Raw genomic sequence first — 12299 nt, 5'->3', positions numbered from 1 at the left:
GAAGAGGGGATGGAGAGAGGAAGGGGAGGAGATCACCATGGGCGGACGGAGATGAACGACATGGGCTCGACGCGGCCTCCGATGGACGGTGGTTTTGGGCGAGAGAGAGACGAGAGCGACGAAGTTGGGCAAGAACTGGCGAGAGGTGCGGGCATGGGGAAGAGGGAGAGGTCGAGTAGGACTGGGCACGAATATGGGTGTCGTGCGGGGCGGTTTGACGGGGTTTTAGCGACGTGGGCATCTCAGACGGGAGGGAGAGGTTGGGGAAGAGAAACAGTGGGCGGGGGCGCCACTGACAGGCGGGCCCGGCGGCTGGGGCAGGGACGCCACACGACTATGGTTTGGGGAGGCGCTGGGCTGTGCGTGCGCTGGCAAGCGCGGGCGCCACGCACTAGGTCGTCTGGGCGCGGGGCAGCTAGGCCGCGGGGAGCGGGAATGCGAACTAGGCCGCAGCGTGGCTAGGCAGGCCAGCTAGGGAAAAAGGAGGGGGTTGGCTGGGGTGGGCCACGAGCGAGGGAGGGGAGCCAGGTGGGCCAGCTGGGAAGGGAAGGAAGGGATGGGCCCACGAGGCGCTGGGGCAGGCCGAGCTAGGCTGGGGCGAAGGGCCAAGAGATTGGGGGTTTCTTCCTTTTTTATCTTCTTTTCTTTTCCTATTTGAATTCTTAATTAAATGAATGCTCCACAAAATCACCCAACAAACAAGAATAAATAGATGTATGCTCTGGTATAATGCAACATAGAAACTCCTCTAGGGTTTTATTTTACTAGGCTGACACCTATATAAAATAAAATAACTCTCCGCTATTTCAAAAAAAGAGCAGAGAAGAAGGGAAGAAAGAGGATAACACCTGAATTTGGTGGATATCAGAAAAGAAATTTTGTACCCCCAAATTCAGGGTGTTACAAATCTAACCCCCTTAACAGGTATCTCGCCCTTTGAGATTCAAGAAGGAGCTAGCAAGAAAACAAGGTTGGTTCATAGGTTGTTCACGACTTTCTTGAGTTGACTTTGACTCTACAAGCTTAACCTGTGGACTGGTTGTTTTGACCTTCAGATATTCACGACCACTGATGCAATTCTTGAGGATATCTTGGACTTGTGAGTTAGGACCCACACACGCTTCGACTGTGCCACTCTAATCTTGTTGGTTGACGTTGATCGCATTGTCTTCATTGGGGTTAGTGGCTAACCCCCTTAATAGGAGCATTGATACGCACTTGATGACGATGTTGCTGACTCTGATCTTGACTGATTGAGATAGGTTGGAGGTTGCCAACCGGACAGGTGCAAGAGGGAAGGGTATAGATAGAAAAGGCAAGTATAGATGGATTAAAGAGAGAAAATGGAGAACACTCAACTACCTAACTCTATGGCACTCACTTAGTAAACTAATGCCATTGCGGACCAAGGTCCACAACACATCAACACTCATCACAAAGAGGCGAATCAGTCATAACACAAAGACAAACAGCACAAGCATACAACAACAAACATATTGTTGCTATACATTAATGTTAACTAGATGGTGGTCTTTCCTTACCAAGGGGAAACTGCTCTAAGGCCATCAAAAGACAAGGGGAAAGATAAGACATGCAGGATAGGGGCATGAGCATAATAAAAGATGAAGCTAAAGTAAGGATTGTAACTGGCAAGGGAGAGAATGCATCCAAGGTCAGGATAGGTAAAACACCATTCTCGGATCGATATGGGAAAGATGATATTTACAAAGGTAGGCATAGGATAAGCATCATGGAAAGATCTAGATATTAGGAAGGTAAGGGTGATATCGAGCAAAAGCTAAGACCTACAATGCGATAGAGGAAAAGGGAATGAACAAGAGCGGGATGGGTAAGACATCACTCTTTAATTGAAATGGGAGATGAAGCTTTAAAATATGGGTACATGATGAGCATCAAGGTAAAGATCGAGGGATGACAAGGGTTAAGGTGATAATGGACAAACACGCAATAAAGGATGTATTTTAGACAAAACTTTCAAGGCGTCGAAGAAGGGGGAGCAATCTATGATGAAGTAGATGAGACATTATCTCCGAACAGGGATGGAAAAGAGGAGACTTCAAAAGGTAGGTTCAAGGTAAGCAGAAAGGTAGGGGCATAGATACCATGAGGGTTTTAAAGGTAATAACAGATAAGGATGTAGGAGAGGAGGTAATAGGCATAAGACAAAGGATATAAGTACCATAAAAGGATGGAGTTAAGACAGAACCTGCAAGTGGAAAAGAAGAGGGTACGTCCAAGGGCCAGATAGGTCAACTGCCACTCTCAAATTGAGGTGGAAAAGAGGGGATTTTTAAAGAGTACGAATAAGGATGAGTATCGAGGCAAGATCGATGGACGACAAGGTGAGGGTGATAGCAAATAACAACACAGTAAGGGATGGAATTAACAAAAAACTTGTAAGGCGACAAGAAGTGAAAAGAAATCAAGGGATAGATAGGTAACTCGCAACTCTCAAGCTGGGTGGAAAGGAAGGGGAGGTTTTTAAAGGGTAAGTTCAAAGTATGCATTTAGGTAGAAGACATCAATATTGCAAGGGTCAACGACGATAACAGACAAGGGTATGAGAGAAAAGATGAAGGCATAGAAGAGCAGTGGAATGAGTACAATAAAAAATGGAGTTGCGCCCAAGCTTACACGCAGTAAAGAAGAGGATATAGCCAAGGGTAAGATAAGTAAAACACTGCTCTCAAATTGAGATAGAAGATTGGAGATTTTAGAGAACGGACATAGTGTAATCACCAAGGTAAGATCGAGAGATAAGAAAGGTAAAGGTAATACCCAACCGGAGCACAACAAAGGATGGAGTTAAAAACTCGCAAGCGACAAAGAAGAGGATACGACCAAGGGAAAAGTAGGTAAAATACAACTATAAAATTGAGATGGAAGAGAGAAGGTTTTAAAGGACAGGTATAACATAAGCATCAAGGTAAGATATAGAGGTGACAAGGGTAAAGATGATAATCGTGAAAGCATAACCAAGGATAGAGTTAAGGCAAGACTCACGAAGTGGCGAAGTGGATAAGACAACTAAGGGTGAGTTAGGTAAGGTTCCAACGGAATGGTTGAAGTAAAAAATTATTACCCAAGGAAGTTACAAGGAAACAACGAGATCACCAAGGATGTGCAAAATAAAATGACCGCTCATGGATCATTAAGAAACAAGGGAGGTCATGGACATGTAAACTGAAATATTTTAAATTGACATTGGATATAAAGGTAAGCATATAAAAAGATAAGAGCATGTAAGGTTTCAAGAAGATGAGCATACCAATACCAAGAGACAAGAAATTGCCGAAAGATAGCGATTTAACAACAGAAAAGGAAAGGGCCTCAAAAGACAGAAAGATCATGGACATATAAACTGAAATTTCTAAGTAAGCAGTAGAAATTTAGAGGCAAGTATTTGAAACAAGAGTATTGAAGAATCTAGGAGTACGAGCATGTCAATACTAAGGGAATAAAGATAGTCAAAGGGTAGCAATTTAATGACAGAGGTGGGAAGAGTCCCAATAGACAAAAGGTTATTGGTCAGGGGGCATCTACAAAGATGTCGTAAGCACAAGAGTGAGATCAAATCTAACAGATTGAGAAAAGTATAGACCATACTAGAATAAAATACTTTTTGGTAAGGGGGCATATAGGAGCACAACATAGAATTAGTCCAGGTGACTAATATTTTGAAGCAGAATCAAGGATGAGGTGAAGTGATAATCAATAAGTCCTTAAAACGGCCAATGCTACTATAGGTCAGCAGTCCTACAGTCAGCAAGGCTTTGATACCACTTATGTCACACCCGCTTTTGGAAGGTAAACCGAATGCGAACCATGTACGTGTCAGGATCAGAAATTCACGTACACGACGATTACATAAATGACTCATCATAACACAATGCTTCGAATCTATACTATACTTAAAGCACCAGTTTCAACGGTCGTCGTGCGTCAATATTTTGCAAAAAGATCCTTCCACTTTTTCCAAATCAACCCGCGCTCACATCTGCGCCCTCCGATCCGCTACATCCTGGATGCATTGCAACCTCTGCGCAACAACCCCGTTCACTCTGTGTCCCTATCTGCTACATCCTAGGAGCTCCGTGTCCCAAGCCCAGCATGCATGCAATCCGCTGTGGATATGGATGATTGCCGGCGCCAGCCTGCGTCCTCATCCACGCGCAATGGCCGGAGCCCCCGCGCCGCTCGGGTGGGGGCGGGTGGTGTAGTGCACGCGACGCACGCGGCACCCTCGGCTCGCCGTTCACAATAAAATACAGCCACGCCTGCGCATCCCTCGTCCTTGTCTCTCTCTCACAGCTGCTTTCTTCCTTCCTGTTCCTACTCGTCGCCTCTCGAAAGCCAGGAGGACCCTCGCCTCCCCCTCCGCGCGCGCGTGGCAGCTATGGCGATGGACGACCTCGCGGGCACCTCCTCCTCTTCCATGGCGGCGACTGCCTCCTCCGACCCCTCGTACGACTGGCAGACGATGTTGTACCCCAAGCGCAACCGCAAGCAGGCGCAGCCGCCCCGCGCCACGGCGCTCGATCTGGCGCTGCAGTCCAACGGTACCGCGCGCTGCAGCAGCAGCTCACTCCAGGGCGGCCGACCTCGACGACGCGCGGATCGCCGCTGCCACGGGCGTCGCCTACTCCGACGACGACGACTCTGACGAGGCTGCTGCAGTGCTGCCCCGCGGCAGGAGGGAGAGGTCAAGAAGCCGAAGGTGATGGTCGCCGAGGCCGCCGTCCTGATCGACGCCGAGAACCTCGCAGCGCACCTCTTCGAGATCTCGGTAAGGCCGCGTCAAACCTCTCGTCCCCGTCGAATTCCTGTTAAAAAACGAGATCTTGTGATGATGGTCCAGATCAAGGTTTTGTCCGTCTTTTTACGGATCGGGTCTGGGTAGGGTTTAGCGATGGATCTCGCTGGAATTGATGAAACTCCGACGAAATACTAGGACGTACCGGGTTCGGATCAAGTTGAACCAAAATTCTATCCCATATAGTACTGTTGTCTTGCCTGAAAGTCGGATCTTAAGATGTAAAGATGGATCTCGGGGAGCTCTGGGTTTTGGTGTTAGGATTAGCCTGCAAAAGGTTGGTACACTTTCTGTTGTGTATGTATATTCTGATTATTTGTTCTGTGCAGGCATCGTACGAGAATCAACAGGACATTCAGCTCATGAGGTTTGCTGATTACTTTGGCTGAGCATTTGCAGTTGTGACTCTATGAGCGGCTGAGCGCATCTCAATTTCCATGGGCAAAGATGTTCAAAGAATCTACAGTGTCCAAGATGGTTGATGTGAGTTATCATATCACTAGATATTGTTCTGGATTCTATTTATGCATGTCATCATTTTTTCAGACTGCTTAGATGCAATTGCTGTCTGTAGGAGGTCTATTTTTTTAATGTTATAGACTGAGGCCCCAATACCATAAGAACTATTTTTTAATTAGGTATCAGCTAATTAAAATAATTCAATTTCTCATGGAAAAACTTGAGCGGTAAAAATAGAAGTAAGACAGAAGCAAGAACCTAGACAGCGGGACTATCGTCGTAAGATAATCACGCTCGCGGGTGCGGCGTGCCCTAGCGTTCAAGTTCAGTATTGCCTTGTGTTGCTTGTCTGTGGGATGCAACCTGCCAAGCTGCCTATCGGTTGCCCTGCTCAACCCCCTCAGCAATTGCCTAGCCATCAATGTGATGATTATAATGTGATGCTTGATATGATGAAGAGAACGGTACTGAATGTGGGGTTTGCACATTGAATCCAGGTGGCTGATTTTTGGTAATGCATCCACTATCCATTATAAAACATGATGAGTAGGCAAGTGTTCATGTTTAAGAAACGTGTGCATTGAGTGCAGTGAGAATAATCCACATTGTCTTCCAAAACAATTGACACCCTATTTGTACTGAGTAGCTTTTTTCTGAGATAAGGGGATCTTATGAAGCGGATCCACAAGCTGCAATCACCAAGTTTTTCTGGCTGCACCGGCTACATCTGCATATCGCGATATTTATATAGACAACTGGTTTACTGCACTAGCAAATGGTTAATTTAGTAAAGATGGCAAAGAAGAATTTAATGAAGTTTAACCTATAACCTAGGTGAAGCGCCACTATTCTTGCGTGTGTCCTTGCTAATTTCTTGCTTTGTGGAAACTAACTTAGTATTACCAGTAGATGTATTATTTGGCTGTTCCTGAAAGTAATCATCAAGCATTGTTTTTTTAACCTCTTCAGAAGATATGGATAGTTTTTTTTGGTTCAAAGCGTTGTTTGTATAAAATTCATAAGAGCTCACAGATCATATCCCTGCTATTTCTTACAAATCATATTTTATACAGGTTTTATCAACTAAAATATCAACGTCTATTAGGAACTTGAAAACCCAGACTTCTGAATTAGACCTATGAGCTTCAACATACATACCTGAGGTTTTGCCTCTTGTCTGACTTTCGAGGCAATAGATTTTTTATTTGGTTCAGATATGGTGCTTCCTCCATTACTTTTGTCACTATCAATACTGGAGTTGATACTGGTAATTTTCCCGTTATTGCTTGATACCCCAAGCATGTAACGGGAAGCAACAACTGTCTTCTGCTCTTCGATAATTACCTTCCTCTGCAAATTTTCCTTTTCACTTTCAGACATATCAGCTGACTTGGAAGTCCTCCATTGATGATCCGGTGCTTCCGTAATCCCAAAGGGAGTTGACATTTGCATCAAATCCTTTGGGTTTCCAATGCAAGGGTTCCTTCCTGGAACTGGGTGGACCCCTACAAGAACTGGGACAGGGATACTTGACTGCACCTTCTCAACATATATGAACTGTTCGAGTTGTAGTTTGTTTGACAAGATGAGTTCGTTGTCCTCCTTGGACAATGAAACATATGTTGAGTGTGAAGAATCTGAAACTCTGATGAAGAAACCATGGTCTAGCCAAAGTTCTGAACCAGTGATTGCAGGGACTATGCTAATAACTTGGAGAAGTATGGACCGGTATTCTCCACATACTTTCACATCTGAGTTAATATTTTTAAGAACCTTTAATAGTATTCCTGGAGTAAGAGATGCCATTATCTTTGAGCCAGCTTATTCTTTTCCTCTGAAAGAAACAGAAAGTAATGGGAGTTAATTGTAAGTCCATTATCCACCACATGTGGATTAATATGTCTTCGTAATGGTGGTCCAGTTTAAAGAAGTCCATTATCGGACCACGGTTGTTTATATAGACAGCTGGTCTTGAATTATTTCTAGCTTCATTGTACTTGCACAACAAAATAAGGTACTACTTAACTGAGAAACACTACTTCTAGCCACACTAGGATTATTCAAAACCAGCTTGCGGCACTTATTTGTTTGTTGATTGGATCCAAGTTTTGTAGCAGTCAAGTCATTAGATCTGGTTTAGCTACCTGTTCACTTAATGAAGAATCATCTAGATTAAACGTGATCTATATTGTTTTCTGGTGAGTTGGGGATACAAGTGAACTGTTGAAGTGCCCGAATTTTAAAATAGCAGTCTGTGTTAAAACTCAACAATGTTGATGGATTATAGCTAGACATAGACAGAGGCATTGGTATGTTTGCATGTTCTTAGTGATAATCTTAAGGTTCGGCACCATGAGTACACTTCACATATTTATACATAAGTTATTATGATATTATATGTTTCCGTTGCAACGCACGGGCACTCACCTAGTAACAATAAAGAGTAAGTAATAATATGAAAGACTAGAGTCATTTACATAATATAATCAAAGTACACATAATAGAAACGTAGCCAACGTAAATTAACCCACCACAGGCAGCTGAATGGGGGAGGTCGCTAGCCTAATCCTCAAACTCATCGAAGTCCTGGAACTCCTGGAGATCCGCCTCGATGCCTTCTTCTCCTTCTTTACCTGAGCATAGATTGCACCAAAGGCAACCTAGTGTTTTGTGAAAGCAAGGGTGAGTACACATCAACGTACTTAGCAAATGTCCCGTTTGGATGAGATGGACTAGCTTTATGTGGGGTTAGGGTCAAAGCAGTTGCTTTTAGTTCGTCAGGTATTTATTATTAGTAGGAGCCAAGTTTTAGTGATAGCCAACCCGTGAACCTTTTCCTCATCGAGGAACATCATTATCATCATTGAACCATAAACCATTAATAGAATCGTTGCATCTCAAACCATCTGAATCTCTAATCAAAGAGGATCCCAAGGCCACTCATAACCGTGAGCATGGCTGATATATCAGTTTCTAACCCTCTACAGAGGTCGCACACTTTACCCACGAGTCGTGATTCCCTTTCTGCCCAGAGAGAGCTACTCTCCATTGACCACTACCTAGGTGGCCTGGCAAGGTATCACTACATAGCCTTTACAAAGACTTCCCTGGTGCATAGCTGCTCGTTAGGTTTCGCCAGTCGTACAAACGCAATACACCTCCCCAAGGTGGGTGACTAACAAAACCAAATCGAATGAACCTCTGCACCCCCCCTTGGCAGAGCGAGCACTACGCCCCGACCCCCATTGACGGCCCTTCGGCAAAGCCAACTACACCCCTAGATTGATCTAATTATTTAGCTAAGGGCGTCACATTCCACCCTCATGGTTGCACTGTTATCCTAGGTGGTCACTCCACGAACAGGTCCTTACGGAGAGGTACTCAGGAAAAATGACCTGAACCCCCTAAAATATCACAAGATCATCATCAGGATAACATCATCGTATCATAAATGTTCACATCATGTTCATTGATTAAAGTAAAGCAATAGCATAAGCTAACCATGATAACCTAAAAGGTAAACAAGGATGAGGTAAATACCGATTAGTCAATCCTTAGGTTTCAATTAAGTAATGCGGGACAGTGAATTATAAGTGAATGGGACATAATGGGTCAGAGGACACTTACCTTCACCAAACATAATGGATCTTTAGCCTCATAGAACTCAGGGAGTTTGATCACTTGGTCACCAACGTTTGATCTTCGATCTCTCGAAGCTCGGAAATGGATCACAATATATTCGCGACGCACAACGAGTAAAAACAGACGCAAACAAACATATATATATATATAAGAAAATTACACCATTCAAATCAAATATAATAAAATATGCAAAACGAAATAGAGCACGTTACTACGGTCACGCGAGGAAAAAGAAACGCGACAGGCGGAGCTACGGTCGAAAAGTTATCGCGTCTACACTAAACGAGTATTAATCATAACATTTTGTTTGACCTGATTATATTAATCGATATTTATTTAAAATAAAACTAGAGCTATCGCACAATTTTAATTAGCTTACCACACTAATAATTCTTAGTTAAATAAGTAATTTAAATAACATCAACGACTCTAAGCGGGACGAATTAGCGGAGCGAGACGAAATATGTAACGCGTCAAACAGCACGACCGCACGCGACCTAGCGCGCGCACCACGCGCGGCAAGCGCAGACAACGTGACGATGGCGAACCCAACACGACAGCATGCAAACGACGCGCGGACACGCGCGATATAGCACGCTGACGACACACGAAACAGCGCACGCGACCAGCGCGAACGAGAACGCCACCACGTGCGGAACAGCACGCGCGACAGGTGAGAAAACTAATAGGTGACACGTTTATGCTAAACAAATATTAAATATATAGAAAGTGGTTAAGTTAATATTTGCCATGTTAATATTTATTATAAAAACTCAAGTGCAACACTACACATTCAATCTAGTTAGAATATTAATCTAATAAATATTAGTTGAGCCAACCTTAAGGTAATTATCTAAAATATATGACCTGACGAATTAACCTTATTAACATGAGTGTTTATAAACAAAAACAATTTATTATCACGCGCAGACGTCGCGCGATACACGAGAACAGCGTGCGACGACACGTGAGAATGGCACACGCGACACTCGCGCGAGACAATGTGCATGACAGCGCGCGACACGTGTAAATCAACACGACTACACGCGTGAACAACACGATGACGCGCAAACGATGTCGTGCGTGAACAACAACAAACAATTAATTAATTAAAGGTATTTAAGCTGGAATTAATCAAGTTAATTAACATTTGTTTTTATAAAAGCACGAGTTAAAACTATAGACTCGTTCTAAATAAATTGTTATTTTTATTAACCCTTGAAATAACCAATAATTAATTATTCAACTAGAACATGTGACCCAATGACAACAGGCACCATACAATGAAACAGTGCGCGCGTCACGTGCGAAGGAGCACACGGAAAGCGCGCACGACCACGTATGACCATAAGCAAATGACGCGTGACAATGCGTGCGAACAGCACGCGACAACCCGCGAACGTCGTGCGGTTAGAACATGCGAGAATCACTAACTAAATGTTGTTTCTATACTAAACACTAAATAGATATTAAATACAACATCTAAGTTGTTAAAATCACATTACCATGTATTTACAATCGCATAATTAAAATCATAAATTCGATTCGATTGAGTTGTTAATTTTAATGACCGACAACTAAATAGGAAATTAATTATTTAGCATGAACAATGTGGTGAAACAATTTTATTGAAGCACGTGAACAACAACGCGTATGGGAGTAACGACTGTTTAACGTTGCTGCGCAGGGGCTAATCGAGGGTGTGACGGGGTTGCTGCAATGTGGGAAGCTGATTGCAAGGGCCACTGGCCGCTTGCCATGGGTGGGCGCAGGGGCAGCTAGCCGCGGCGCCGCTGGCCGCTCGCTAGGGTGTTGGATGCGGCGTAGCTGCACCACAACGCAGCAGCGGGGGCGGCCGGCATGGCTGAGCCAACTAGAACTCTCAGAGGGCGGGGCAAGGGCACGTGGGCCCAGAAACCGGCTGGCCGCACTGGCCTGACGGTGAACGCGCACGGGAAGACGTTCGGCGGCGACGATGACTCAGCCACGGTGGCCACGGCCGACCAGGCTACGAGCGCATAGGGCAGCTGCGCTGGCATGGCTGGGCCACACCCGCGGTCGGGAAAAAAGGGGAGAGGGGCGAGCGGGCCGGCTCAGCCAAGCCCCTGCCATGGCAAGCGATCGCCATGCCGAGCGCAATGAGGGAGACGAACGACATGGGCTCGATGCGGCCTCCGGCGGATGGTGGTTTTGGGCGAGAGAGAGAGAGACGAGAGCGACGAAGTTGGTCAAGAACTGGTGAGAGGTGCGGGCATGGGGAAGAGGAAGAGGTCGAGCAGGACTAGGCACGAATATGGGCAGCGTGCGGGGCGGTTTGACGGGGTTTTAACGAAGTGGGCATCTCAAACGGGAGGGAGAGGTTGGGGAAGAGAAATAGTGGGCAGGGCGCCACGGACAGGCGGGCCCGGCGGCTAGGGCAGGGACGCCACACGACTAGGGTTTGGGGGATGTTGGGTTGTGCGTGCGCTGGCGAGCGCGGGCGCCGCGCGCTGGGCCGTCCGGGCATGGGGCAGCTGGGCCGCGGGGAGCGGCAATGCGAACTAGGTTGTGGCATGGCTAGGTAGGCCAGCCAGGGAAAAATGAGGGGGCTGGCTAGGGTGGGCCACGAGCGAGGGAGGGGAGCCAGGTGGGCCAGTTGGGAAGGGAAGGAAGGGATGGGCCCATGAGGCGCTGGGGCAGGCCGAGCTAGGCTGGGCCGAAGGGGCAAGAGAGAGGGGGTTTCTTCCTTTTTATCTTCTTTTCTTTTCCTATTTGAATTCTTAATTAAATGAATGCTCCACAAAATCACCCAACAAACAAGAATAAATAGATGTATGCTCTGGTATAATGCAACATAGAAACTCCTCTAGGGTTTTATTTTACAAGGCTGACACCTATATAAAACAAAATAACTCTTCGCTATTTCGAAAAAAGAGTAGAGAAGAAGGGAAGAAAGAGGGTAACACCTGAATTTGGTGGATATCATAAAAGAAATTTTATACCCCCAAATTCAGGGTGTTACACTACTGCTCCATTGTCCCTGGGTAATAGCCTTCCTTTTCATCTCGCCTAGCTAAACACGTTTGTGTTCAATAGCTATAGCCTTGTCCAGAAGCCTCTGGAAAAATGGGGAGGTATGAGATACGAGTTGGTACTGAAGCGGCCCAATGAGCCCGTCCATGAAATGCTCCTGCTTCCGTTCATCATCAGCAACCTTGTCTGGAGCATAACTTGACAGTTGAATAAATTTATCACGATATTCACTGACTAACATGTTGCCTTGCTTCAGTGATAGAAATTCCTTCTTCTTTATTTTCATCAAGCCAACAGGAATATGGTAGTTTCTCAATTGTGTAGCAAATTCTGCCTAGGTGACAGTGTTGGC

General features: G+C 45.3%; 1 long non-coding RNA gene across 1 annotated transcript; it reads left to right on the top strand.

Moving 5' to 3' along the window:
- The first annotated feature begins 4718 nt into the window (after nt 1–4718).
- On the top strand, nt 4719–5207 carry LOC109943702 (uncharacterized). The gene is made up of 2 exons (XR_002266774.1): nt 4719–4807; nt 5164–5207. It is a non-coding gene; the product is annotated as an uncharacterized lncRNA (long non-coding RNA).
- The last annotated feature ends 7092 nt before the right edge of the window (nt 5208–12299 follow it).

Source organism: Zea mays, chromosome 1 (assembly GCF_902167145.1).
Source record: "Zea mays cultivar B73 chromosome 1, Zm-B73-REFERENCE-NAM-5.0, whole genome shotgun sequence".
Taxonomy (NCBI): domain Eukaryota; kingdom Viridiplantae; phylum Streptophyta; class Magnoliopsida; order Poales; family Poaceae; genus Zea; species Zea mays.
The sequence above is the reverse complement of the archived record's forward strand: the minus strand, read 5'-3'. Positions and strand labels throughout refer to the sequence as shown.